Source organism: Pocillopora damicornis, chromosome 7 (genome assembly GCF_964200805.1).
Source record: "Pocillopora damicornis chromosome 7, jaPocDami1.2, whole genome shotgun sequence".
Classification (NCBI taxonomy): Eukaryota; Metazoa; Cnidaria; class Anthozoa; order Scleractinia; family Pocilloporidae; genus Pocillopora; species Pocillopora damicornis.
Window position 1 is genome coordinate 10,422,761 of NC_142676.1, and position 11,875 is coordinate 10,434,635.

Below are 11,875 nucleotides of genomic sequence, written 5' to 3' on the forward strand. Positions count from 1 at the left end.
TTTACGACACATAGTGGCACCTCCGACGGGACAGGTTTTAACCAACGAGAACGCTCGAGCAAGAGCAAAGAACCAAACCAGTTGTAGTCATGACAGAGACATGACAGAATTGAACAACAAAATAAAGGTACTCAAACTGAAGATCACTAAAACAGAAGAAATCATCCCCAAACGAGACCGACAAGCTTTGGAGCGACTTCGGCTATCGATATCAAGTCTTGTGAGTGCGAGGAAGGGAAATCGGCAAAGACGAGAGCGAAGAAGAAATCGCGCTATAGGGTAAAGACATCGAAGACAACCTTGAAAGAGCCGATAACACGACAAGAAGAATTCCCTGAATTTAGCTATAGCTTTCATCGTGTCTTGCCAAGACGCGATGAAAGCTATAGACCTCGAAGAGCAATAGCGAGAGGCGATAGAGAAACACAAGAAGAATATGGAGTTTGAGCGGCATCTACTAGCACAAATCACTTACAATGATATATCAAGGGTATAATGGTAGAAATTGTCTTCCAACAAGAACAATAATGAAAATTTATTTGTACGGAATCAGTAGTTTGTCAAATTTTAAACTATTTTGGTGAATCATATTCATATCTTATAAAAACTGACAACTGCAACAGAAACTTAGGGGTACGACAGCGCAAAGGCAACTTCGCTACAATGTTAAAAGCTTGGACACGCTTGAGCGGCTCGGGGATATCAAAGGAAATGTGTGTTCTACTTTAGAAAAATTGAAGAGGGTGAAAGCTGATCTGTTGCGTGGAAATGAAGACTGGAGAGACTGGGATTTCAAGGATCTCTTGAGGGAACTTAAGGAAAGGACAGACAACAATTACGTTGGGGAAAGCATGGCAGAAAATACCTCAGTTAAAGGAATTTCAAACCCAAAGCAGACGATGCCCACGCGTGCACTCAAAACCCATTCACATAAAGAAACACCAACCGGAAACCAGCAATGTGTTTACTGCGAAGATCAAAATCACAGTTCTGTCAATTGCACAAAAGTCACCGGGACGAGGAGGAAGCGCATAATACTTTCTGAGAAAAGATTATGCTTTAGCTGCACGGCAGAAAGCATCGCGCGTATGAATGTAAGAGTAGATCTCGATGCTTGAAATGTAGTCGCAAACACCACACATCCATTTTTAGCACCCGCGAAAACGAGTACAATCCTCTCCTAGTCGTTGCTGGAATGCCAAACACGCGAGTGACATATCCTGCTGTGGTTGTTGAGGTAGAGGTTGTGAAATGTTGAACATTGGTAGTAGTTGCATGCACCTTGGGTTTGGGGCCTTACGGAGGGTAAATGGCTTGGGTTTGGCTAAGCTCAGGTTTCATGTTACCCTTGGGGATGTGGTTACACAATAAAGGACTCCATTCGGGGTCAAATATAATTCGATATGAACTCACTGACCTGGCAAATTGGCAGGAAAAGTGCAGAGCAACATGGGTGTCACGAATCGAGATCTAGTAAACTTAATTTCAGTGATCCTCCTGCTTATTATACGACAGTCCTCCATAAATATAACAGTCCAGCAGTTTTTTGCGAGAAGACACCGAAGAAGGCCCTTTCAACTACGCTACCTTTAAGGTTTGTCGGCATGTTATTTACATTTACGAGTTCGTCGCGAACTTGCTCACCGGCCTAGAAGAGCTTGGTTATTTGCACGACCAAAGAATTGTTTTCAGCATTTTCTAAATAGCAATACACTGAATCACTGGCGGAAGGAAAACTTGAGAGTTTCTCGCGATACCTTTAAATATATATGCCAGCTCGCTTTAAAAGTAGCTTTAAAACCCGCCAATGAGTTTAAAGCTACTGCGGTTTTACCTTACGTCAAAGGTCTGTCCGAACAGCTTCGCCGTTGCCTACAACAACAAGGCGTACGCGCTGTTTTCAAGTCGGAGACTACGCTAAGATCTCAGCTAGTGCGACCAAAAGACGCCGTCGACCCGGCTATACAAGATGGCGTAGTTTACAGGATTCCCTGTGAATACCGCAAATTATACAGCGCAGAGACTGGAAGACCTATTCAAGACAGAATTAAGGAGCACGATCGAGACATTCGCCGTTTCAGAGCGTGCTCACAACACCAGACACAAGCTACTCTGGAACGAAGTAAAGTTTATTGATCGTGACCCTTATAACTACACGAGCAAGGTCAAAGAGGCAATTTACATAAGACTTCACCCTAACAACATCAACAGGGATAGTGGAATAGAAATTCCAGAAGCGTGGATGCCCACGATCAAAAAACACAACAACAGGAGAGCCGTGCGACAGCGGACCGCCCAGGGAGCAAGTCACTGAATGAACAGCAAGGATCGAAATGCACCAATCAGAGCTGTTGAAAAACAACTAATCACAACAGAGTATCATGCTTTATAAGATCACGCATGACCAGTCGACCTCATCGCTTGAAGAAGAATAGCAGTATGCAGTCGAAACGTCGCGATCTACATCACACGTGACTACATCGTGAGACAAACGAAAAACTTCTTTATTTATCCAAGAGCGCCTGCCACTTCTCCTTTAACTGCGCTAATGACTCATACTCCACACCATTGTCAAAGCACATACTTTGAAACTGCTTCAAAGTATCTCCCATATGTTTTTCTTGCCTGGACTGCTTTTTGTGGACTTGAGTCCATCCTAGTACTCCCTGTAAGCGGCATTGAGCATCTCTCTTCGGTCAACGATCAGCTACTGCGCTTGGTACGATCGTCACTTCGGTTTGAAGATCCACTTGGACTTGGACTGGCGCTGTCTCTGTCTGGTTCAAACTGAAGGTGATTGCTGATACCGGAAACAGGTTTCTGGTAAATCAGGTAGGGATTTAGCATCGCTGGATAATGAAGTGGAGGCTGATTTTGAGCCATACCAACACCATACAGGGGATTACCAGTGTTTTTAATTCCCTGTGGCCTTGTTTGGTTTCGTGCGGCAAATAGATACCCGTTGTAGTAAGGATCTTCGTTTAAACTAGCGTTCCTATAAACAGATGAACAGAAAGATTCAAACTAAATCAACTTCGTAACTGACGGTCTAAAGGGAAAACTCATGAAAAAAAGAAGAAATACTCACAGTGATGCACGAAACCCTGCCATGTTACCTCGTGCTACAAGTAGTCGCGAAATTGGCCAAGCGCAGAGCACTGGTGGCGATTTCCTGTATTGGTTACATTCTGCTTTATGATTGGCCAAGCAACCTCAGGGAGGAGATAAACCGTACTTTTCAGTTCAGGAACTGTCATGGAAAGTTCTTTTGTTTCTATTTGATGTATCCATGGAAATAACCCTAAGGTAGTTTCGGTCTATTGAAAGCGGTTACACACAAAAACGTCTTTGCCCGTGGGAAAATGTTATTTACCTTTATGTAAAAGGGTTAGTGTAACCACAACTATTATTGGATACGGGTGCAGGGAGTTCTTACGCATCTGCCGCGCTGTTAAACCGAATTTCCACGAAAAAGCGTACCAAAGAGGTCAAGAAAATCGAGATGTGTTAAGAACGTCAAACCGAGAAATGGAAATGGTTACAATCGAGATTTGCGACGTAAATGGAAAATTCTCAATGCCTGTAGAAGTCACGAAAGTGGATAAAAGAGAATTACTATTCCTTGACAATCCGAATTATGAAGAAACCATTGCCAAGAACCCACATCTGCCAGAGTCGTCTTCCAATGCATCTTATTCTCGTTGCCAGAGAGTACGCCAAATTGAGAACCGAGAGTGCACCAAAAATTGGCGAGCCTGGTGAGCCTGTCGCTCAGCTGACGAAATTCGGCTGGATCATCATGTCACCGGGCGTAGGCGCAAGAATTTGTATTATTATTATTATTAGTTGTTGTTGTTGTTGTTTCATAGTATCGTGCTTGGGGTTTCATTTTTTCGTCTTTTGGTTTGGTCACATTCGTCTTGTAAATGTCCTTGTTTATTTCGCTTTGTCGTTTTCCAGTACTTTCATTGATACGTTGTAAGTTATATCATGCTCATTCGCGTGTTTGTAATTTTGTTATTTTCAGTTACCGTGTTCAACAATGTGTCATGTCAAGTTTGTTAAATTTTCGATGAACGGAAGTTTGTTCTAGTAAAGTTTGAATACGAGTGATTAGCGTTTGCGGCTATACCGTGAAAAGAACCTGGACATATCAAACAAACTTTGGAGCGTTCTAGTCAGAGGGCGTTTCAACCCTGTGGCTGTTACTGGTGATCTCCAGAGAGCATTCCTTCAAATAAGAATTAGAGAAGTTGACCGTGATTAAATGCACCTCCACCGTCGCGGAGGAAAACTTTCACCTTTAGCGACTTTGCGATTCACAAGAGCACTTTTTGGACTCACCTCCTCTCCTTTTCTTCTTGGGGGAGTTATCGAGGCACACCTTAACAATTGGGAGGAGAAAGAACCAGAAGTAGTGAAAAAAATTCGCAAAGAGCTGTACGTCGATGATTTAATCTCAGGATCAATCACAGTGCGTAAGGCTAGAGAAGTGAAAGACAAAGCAACGCCTATCTTCCGACATGCGTGTTGTACACTCCACAAATGGCACTCCAATGCGCCTGAACTAGAAGCAGCTAAGTCCTAAACCGAAAATACAGTTATATCCGAAATTTATTATAATATTTTTTTTCGCCACTTTTTATATTTTCACTGTCTTCTTTCGGAAGATCAATAGAAAACCGTCATAATAATAATAATGATAATAATAATAACATCTTTAGCCAGGGTAAATCCGTCAGCAATTGCTGATATCAATGGGTGCCTTGGTAAATTATACAAAATAATACTTAAGTGAATAAAACATAAAAAAACTAAAATATCAATGTAATTAAAGATAATTATAAAAATCTAAGTATGTATATATGATGACAAAAAAATCATTAAAAAATTATCCTATTTTTGATTCAAATATTAATAATGACTTAATTGATTTTAATTCAGGGGACAAATCATTGAATGCTTTGTCCCAGCCCGAATTGCACAGAATTAAAGCTGCTGTATTATGATATAATAATTATCATATGACGTTGTATGGAATTGGCTGATAGGTTTTTATTTTCGGGGACCTTACTGTTAAATAAAGTCATAGGAACTTCTTGACAATTTATTGTAAGAATGTTTGGTTTTTATCACTATGAAATTTATTTTTATTGCGGAGTTTACCCACCTCTTTTGTAACATTCCTACTTGCAACCACAAGGACGTTTGCTACTACAACCTGCAAATGCGCTGTCAGGATGTCATACAAATGATTTTTCAAAAGTGGCAAGTGCAAAACAGTGATAGTGTGACCGACAAGGATACGATCACAGCAGATCTTCTCTGGGTCATTTGCAGTAACGATTCAGAATCTGAGCGAAGAGTGTTACCGGTTATGACTGAGATCAGGCGTAGGCTTCGAAACATGGGTCTTATACATTTTAGTCTTTTTATTTGTCTTGACATTCCATAATATTTTTGGGGAAGACGTTCAAAATTTCGTCGGTAGTCTCCACAATAGCTGTATTTGTAACCTTTGTATTCTTTTTTTGTGTGTGTCGTGCGATAAAATCAAAACATCGCGCGATAAATGAGAAATTATTGCGCGATAAATGAGAAATTATCGCGCGTGAAGCGGAGAGACTGGAGGACCTGTGCAAGACAGAATTAAGGGGCACGACCGAGACATTCGACTCGCCCGTACCGAGACCTCCGCCGTTTCAGAGCATGCCCACAACACCGGACACAAGCCACTCTGGAACGAAGTAAAGTTTATTGATCGCGACCCTTATTACTACACGCGCAAGGCCCCTAACAACATCAACAGGGGATAGTGGAATAGAAATTCCAGAAGCGTGGGTGCCCACGATCAAAAAACACAACAACAGGAGAGCTGTGCGACAGCGGACCGCCCAGGGAGCAAATCACTGATCAGCAAGGATCGAAATGCACCAATCAGAGCTGTTGAAAAACAACTAATCACAGCAGAGCATCATGCTTAATAAGATCACGCATCGCTTGAAGAAGACTAGCAGTATGCAGTCGAAATGTCGCTATCTACATCACACGTGACTACATCGTGAGACAAACAAAAACTTAGCTTTTATTAGGGGCAGTTATTTGGGAAGCTTAAGGCTGACGCAAATAATTGATCTGCGAGATAATGACACATTGTGATATTTTGCGATTGCACGGATCAATCTTGCTTCAACGTTTTATAATTATACAGGTTAGTGTTTTATAATTATTTCGGGCAATTTCTCTGAATCGTGAACACAACCACGCATTAGGAGAAAATATATTTTTTTCAAAACGATGTTGAAAGAAATTGGACATGACCAGGCCGTACGCAGCGACAAAATGAGTACACATGTTTGTTACCGGCTAGACATTTTTAAGGCGCGTAAAGGAATGGAGACGAATATTTCTATAGTATCACAATGGCTGCATTTATAAAATTCTCATTGTTTGTTTGTTTTCATTTTTCGGAGATAAGCGCAAACCAAAACTGATAAGGTGTCCGTTTCCAGGAAAGTTTCTGTCAAACCTCGTCTCTCTCTAATTCAACGCAAAAATCTTGTGGTAACAGATGTAAATTTAGGAACTGAATTAGAACATCCGTAACAGTGTTACAAAGTTCGTAGCGACAGCTACCGCTAAGATGTCTGGATAAGTTTCTCTTCAGTCCTTTCCATAAAAGCAAACGCCATTAAATTTTTCCTCTTGATTCAGATCAGTAACTGCCCAAAAAATGTAAAACGATATTCTGTTTGCTCTTCAACGAAATTCATTTACGATGGAATCGCTAAACGCTCCTCGAACGCGCCAAATCCGCCGAGCATGCGTACTCACTTTGCCGCTGTGTCTGTTGAACCTCCAATTTAGCTTCAAAAGCTAGGGCAGGTCACATGCAGAGCTCTCTGCCTAGGAAAGGGTAGAGGGGCAGAATAGTGATTTTATTATTATTAAATTATTTCAGCAATACCAAAGAAAATACAAGATCATGAATGTAATTTACGATATATTTATTTCAGCACTGAGGCCTTGAAATACATAATACTCAGTCAAGTAACGATTAGCGAGTGACAGAACACAGCACGCCAAGGATCAGGATCAAGATTTTCAAAAATCCGTGAGATATCTAATATTGCTTCTATTTTGCTCCTTAACAAATGGTAGCGTCCTTTTAGAGTACTTACAAGAACTAAGGAATGAATATGAAAAGTAGTAGTAGCTGGGAAAGCTGATGCACCCTTCCTAACGAAACCAAGCAAAGGCTAAGAAAGGGACGCACGAAGATTGCGGCACTTTCGTGATATCATAACCCTACATTGTATTAGTCCAAAGCCAGTTCATTCAGTAAATTTAGCATCATTTTGCGACAGATTAAACACCTCTACCGCGGTATTTTCCTTGTAGTCTATAACCGCCTCCTCGATTTCTCTAATCATTCTCACCCTTGTCTCACCTGTAAATCGCTTTCCGTTAGTCAATCCTTTGAAAAATAACCCAGGAATAGCTCCGCTTAAAAACACAGCAATCGTTGATGGCACTGCTGAAATGCTCTTCGCATCAGTCACCAGAAATACAGAGCAGTGAACCAAAAATAGAAATATCAAAATGATGGCCATGTTGCAAAGCATGAGGTTTACTTCACCCCTAACTGATGGAACTGTGTTATTTGAATTTGACGCGCCACTACAAATGCGCCAAAATAGATCTTCTGGAATTGCATCGTGCTCGTGTTTTCCATCAAGAGTCTGCCACTTCTCCGAAATCATTTCCTTTACATCTCGGTAGCGCATTTGCAGATTATAGTAACATAGATAAATGTTTGTTAAAGCAACGATAGATAATGCTACAAATGGGCCCACGATTGAGGCATTTAACACAAGACCTAAAATTACCAAACCAAACATGCGAGTGATACATCGGCAAGACAGGCCCCCTACCCAACAGCCGTCTGTTAATATTGCCTCTACAAGTAGATGAAAACAAAATACAAAAAATTCAACAACAAACAACTTTAAAATATGTGTGTGAAAAAGAAGGTTTTCGTTGCGTATTTCGTGGATACGTTTTCTTGCTATTTGCAATAGTTTCCTAAAACAGACTTGGATCAGACTAAACCACGGTGAATACCAAAAAATAAGCAAGACTAATCCTACTAACAAAAGACAGAGGCATATTCCTCCAAAAATGCCACCCACAACTATGACTGAAACAAAATCCCAGAATAACACCCACAAGGCAATGAAAGGAGTTCTATCTCGTTTCTCAATGCCGTAACGTGTAAAGAACTTTATAGACCCTACCAGTGCTTTTTGGTGAAGGGTAATTAAACATGAAGCTAACTTGTAACTGTTTACTGCTAACTTTCCTAATTGTCGGAGCATGTCCTCTCCTACTGAAACCGTATTTACTTTGCAAACAGGGCATACGACTTGTCCAGTATCCTCTCCGACAGTATATATCCTTAGGACTTGAAAATAAAATTAAAATCAAAGGAGCGAGAGCCATTAGCCAGCTGAATAAACCTTGAAAATCGAAAATATATGAAAACAAGTGTCCCACCAGAGATGCCTTTGGTTTTTTATGCACTTCCTCCATAAATTTACTTTCTACGATGTAGTTTAATACTAATCTTAGATACACAAAAAATGGAATAACACTGTACCAGAGAAATGCAAGTTTGGAATGAAATGAAAATAATTCTGTACGTTCTTCTGTATAAGTTCTTATAAAATAGGAGAAGGTAATTGGATTTGGTTCGTCTAAATAAAATAAACTTTGCACGTGTTTGTTTGATTTATCTTCGCCTACTTGGGAATTAGCTTGCTGACTCTGAGTCAAAAAAGATAAAGTTTTAAGAGGAATTAAATCGTCATTTTGAACATTGTCATTTACTGAAGCTTCAGCGGTTGCTCCGTACCTGCTTCTTTGCTGATTGCTTTGTCGATGATGGCTGTCTTCTGACTGTTGCTCCTTTTCGCGTCGCTCTTCTTTTTTACACTCCTCTTGAAGATTGAAAATGGAATCCGGCAGGAAAAGGAGAAACGCTGGACAAAAAAGCATCATTAGCACAGTCAAAAGGTTTAGGGTACCATTAAAAGCTTGGAACCAACCGCTAACTTGAACATCCAGCTCACATTGAATTGAAGCAGACCCCGTGTTTTCGTCTTTCCTCATCTTACAGCACTGGAATTTAACATTTCCCTCAAAGGAGCTCCATAAAAAGTTCTCAATCATCGCAACGCACACAACATTCTTATCTGATGGTTCACCTGAGTTTATCTGTGTCATACTCAGAAGTGCTCTTCCAACTACCCTGTTTTGATAGGATGATTTCAAGTTCGCAAGGCATCCGCTTGGTTGATCTTTCAATAACACATCCATACTTCTTGTTTGGTATTTAAGGAGGCCCAAAGACAAAATGTCGTAGTCATAGGACAAAGACAACATTGGCTCGCTGATCAAACTCGCCCAAACCCATCTATTGGGGAGAAACTCGTTTTCTGACTCTAATGGACGGTAGCTGTCGTTACTGAACTTCAAATCTAAGTATATTATTCTAACACCCTTCTCGGAAGCCTCAACGCGGAATTCGGATGCAGTCCCTTTTCCAACCGGTAAGACCTTGCACTGAGCCTCACTGTAGTTCCCTAGCTTGGCTTTACAAGAAGAGAGAAAGAAAAGAAGCACAGAGAAAAAACCGATAAACTCCACGGCCATGTTCTGCTTACAATCACACGCTAATCCGCCGAGTTACTGTAAAAAGAACGAAAATCATAGCACAAGTAAGTTTTATTCACGCAGTGTTTAATGTGAAAATACAGTATTTCAACTGTATTTCAGTCATGAAGTGTCCAACTTAAATAAATATAATCACTGTTTACATAAGGGCTTACATAAACATGTAGTAGACAACCTTCAGCAAAACGTTTTGATTTCATATCCTGCCAAAAAGGAATCTTGCGAGTGAATCAATCGACTCCTATTGAATGTTATCGATAAACCGCCGAGAGCTTTCTTTTTGTTTCTGCGAGGGCTCCTCGTAGGACAAAGACAACTTCAAAACCAAGTATACTATTCTAACACCTTTCTCGGATGCCTTAACGCGGTATTCGGACGCAGTCCCTTCTCCAGCCAGTAAGACATGGCACTGAGCCTCACTGAAGTTCTCCGGCTTGGCGTGACAAGAAGAGAGAAAGAAAAGGAACACAGAGAGAGGGGCGATAAACTCCACGGCCATGTTCTTACAATCACAAGCTAATCCAAGCTATCTGCTTTGCTGTCTGTTGGGGGACTTCGCTTCATTATTCCTCTACCATATTTTGGGTAAAAAATGAATAATTCATTTTTTATCCAAAATACGGGCCGTATAGAAACTGTAAAGAGAATGGAAATCATAGCAAAAATATTTCATTGACGCAGGATTTAATGTGAAAATACAATATTTCAACTGTATTTCAGAGTCGTAATCATGAAGTATTCAACTTTCGTAAGTATAATCACTGCTTATGGAAGGACTTACGTAAACATATAGTAGACAACCTTCAACACAACATTTTGACTTCGTATTCTGATTTAATCGACTACCATTGAATGTTATCGATAAAACGTTGAGAGCTTTCTTTCAGTTTCTGCGAGGGCTCAATTTATTAGCGCGTTACCAAGAGTTTCCATTTTTCTAATACGAAATTTGATAAGTAAATCCCGCAGCCCTAAATAAATGTAGTTGATAAATTTGACATACCACACTTGGCAATTCCTTCGTCACTTTCGATGCTATTCGCCATCTAAGACACAGCTTTTATTTTAACCCACACACCGTTAGTTAATAACATTACTTTGCTTTTTATTTACCTCTTCCTTTCCTTCCCTGAATTCGAAGTGAATAGCCCAGTTATATTTGGAAACGGATTTGTAGGCGGTTTCGAAATGTAAAGGTAGTAAGTTTCCAAAGAAACTGTGGTGCTGCGTCGGTGGGAGAGTATAACAGGGTATACTTTAGTATTATCAACTGAGTTGATAACGAAAATGGCCACTGTAAAGAGTTTAAAAGCTGACGTCACGAGTGTTAGCCCTTCGTCAGAGCGATAAGTTTCAAATTATCCTTTGTCAACACCTTTGATGCATGCTTCGTATGCGTTTTTGATGCTGGGAAAAATACGTAGGTGTCTAGAAAAAGCGAAAACAAACATAATTTACTCTGTGTAAAACTGCTTTTATAAAAGACATCTCAAAAATAATTTATTCGACAAATGAAGATTAAGCGACAATACAGATTAAACACACTTAATATCGACGAATGAGAGCGCGGGCACAATCTTAAATATTTTATAACTACAAGATGTTATTTTTCTAAGGAAAGTACTTTTCCCTAATTGAAGCCTCTCTGCCAAATTTAAAGCTGAAATCTAAAGATGACGATAATATAAAATAGACCAATAAAAAGATAAATAAATGAACCCAAGCAGCCGAAGCGAAGAAGAGGGGACACCACTAAGAATCAACCTGTGAAGCATCAATTCACATAGAATGGCTTCAGGATGTTTATTCTTAAAGGACTACCCAACAATACATATCCTGTTCCTAGTGATGGAACAAGGCGAACAACGCCGGAACGGCGTTTTTTACGCAACTTGACCCACCACTATCACTCCGTTCCGTAACCCCGCTTCGTTTTAGCGACTAAACGCCCGTAAGAGGCTAACAGAATTTAAAGAAAAGAGAATAGAAACAGACATTCGAGAAAACACCACGGGGTTTTGTGGAATTTTGAAGCTCGCAAGATCTGCGTTATCTCTTTCGCGTGATCAAAGGCAACTGTAACGCCGGGTTCACGGCGACTTTTGAAGAGCCAAAAGTCACTCGTCAACAACTTATGCCG

The 11,875-nt window shown here is 40.3% G+C and overlaps 1 pseudogene across 1 annotated transcript; it reads right to left on the bottom strand.

Moving 5' to 3' along the window:
• Positions 1 to 6,793: 6,793 nt before the first annotated feature.
• LOC149042503 (uncharacterized) lies at positions 6,794 to 11,140 on the bottom strand (annotated as a pseudogene). Its single transcript, XR_016188641.1, has 2 exons — positions 10,849 to 11,140; positions 6,794 to 10,370 (listed from the first exon to the last, which is right to left on the bottom strand). The product of XR_016188641.1 is annotated as an uncharacterized LOC149042503 (transcript).
• Between the last annotated feature and the right edge of the window lie 735 nt (positions 11,141 to 11,875).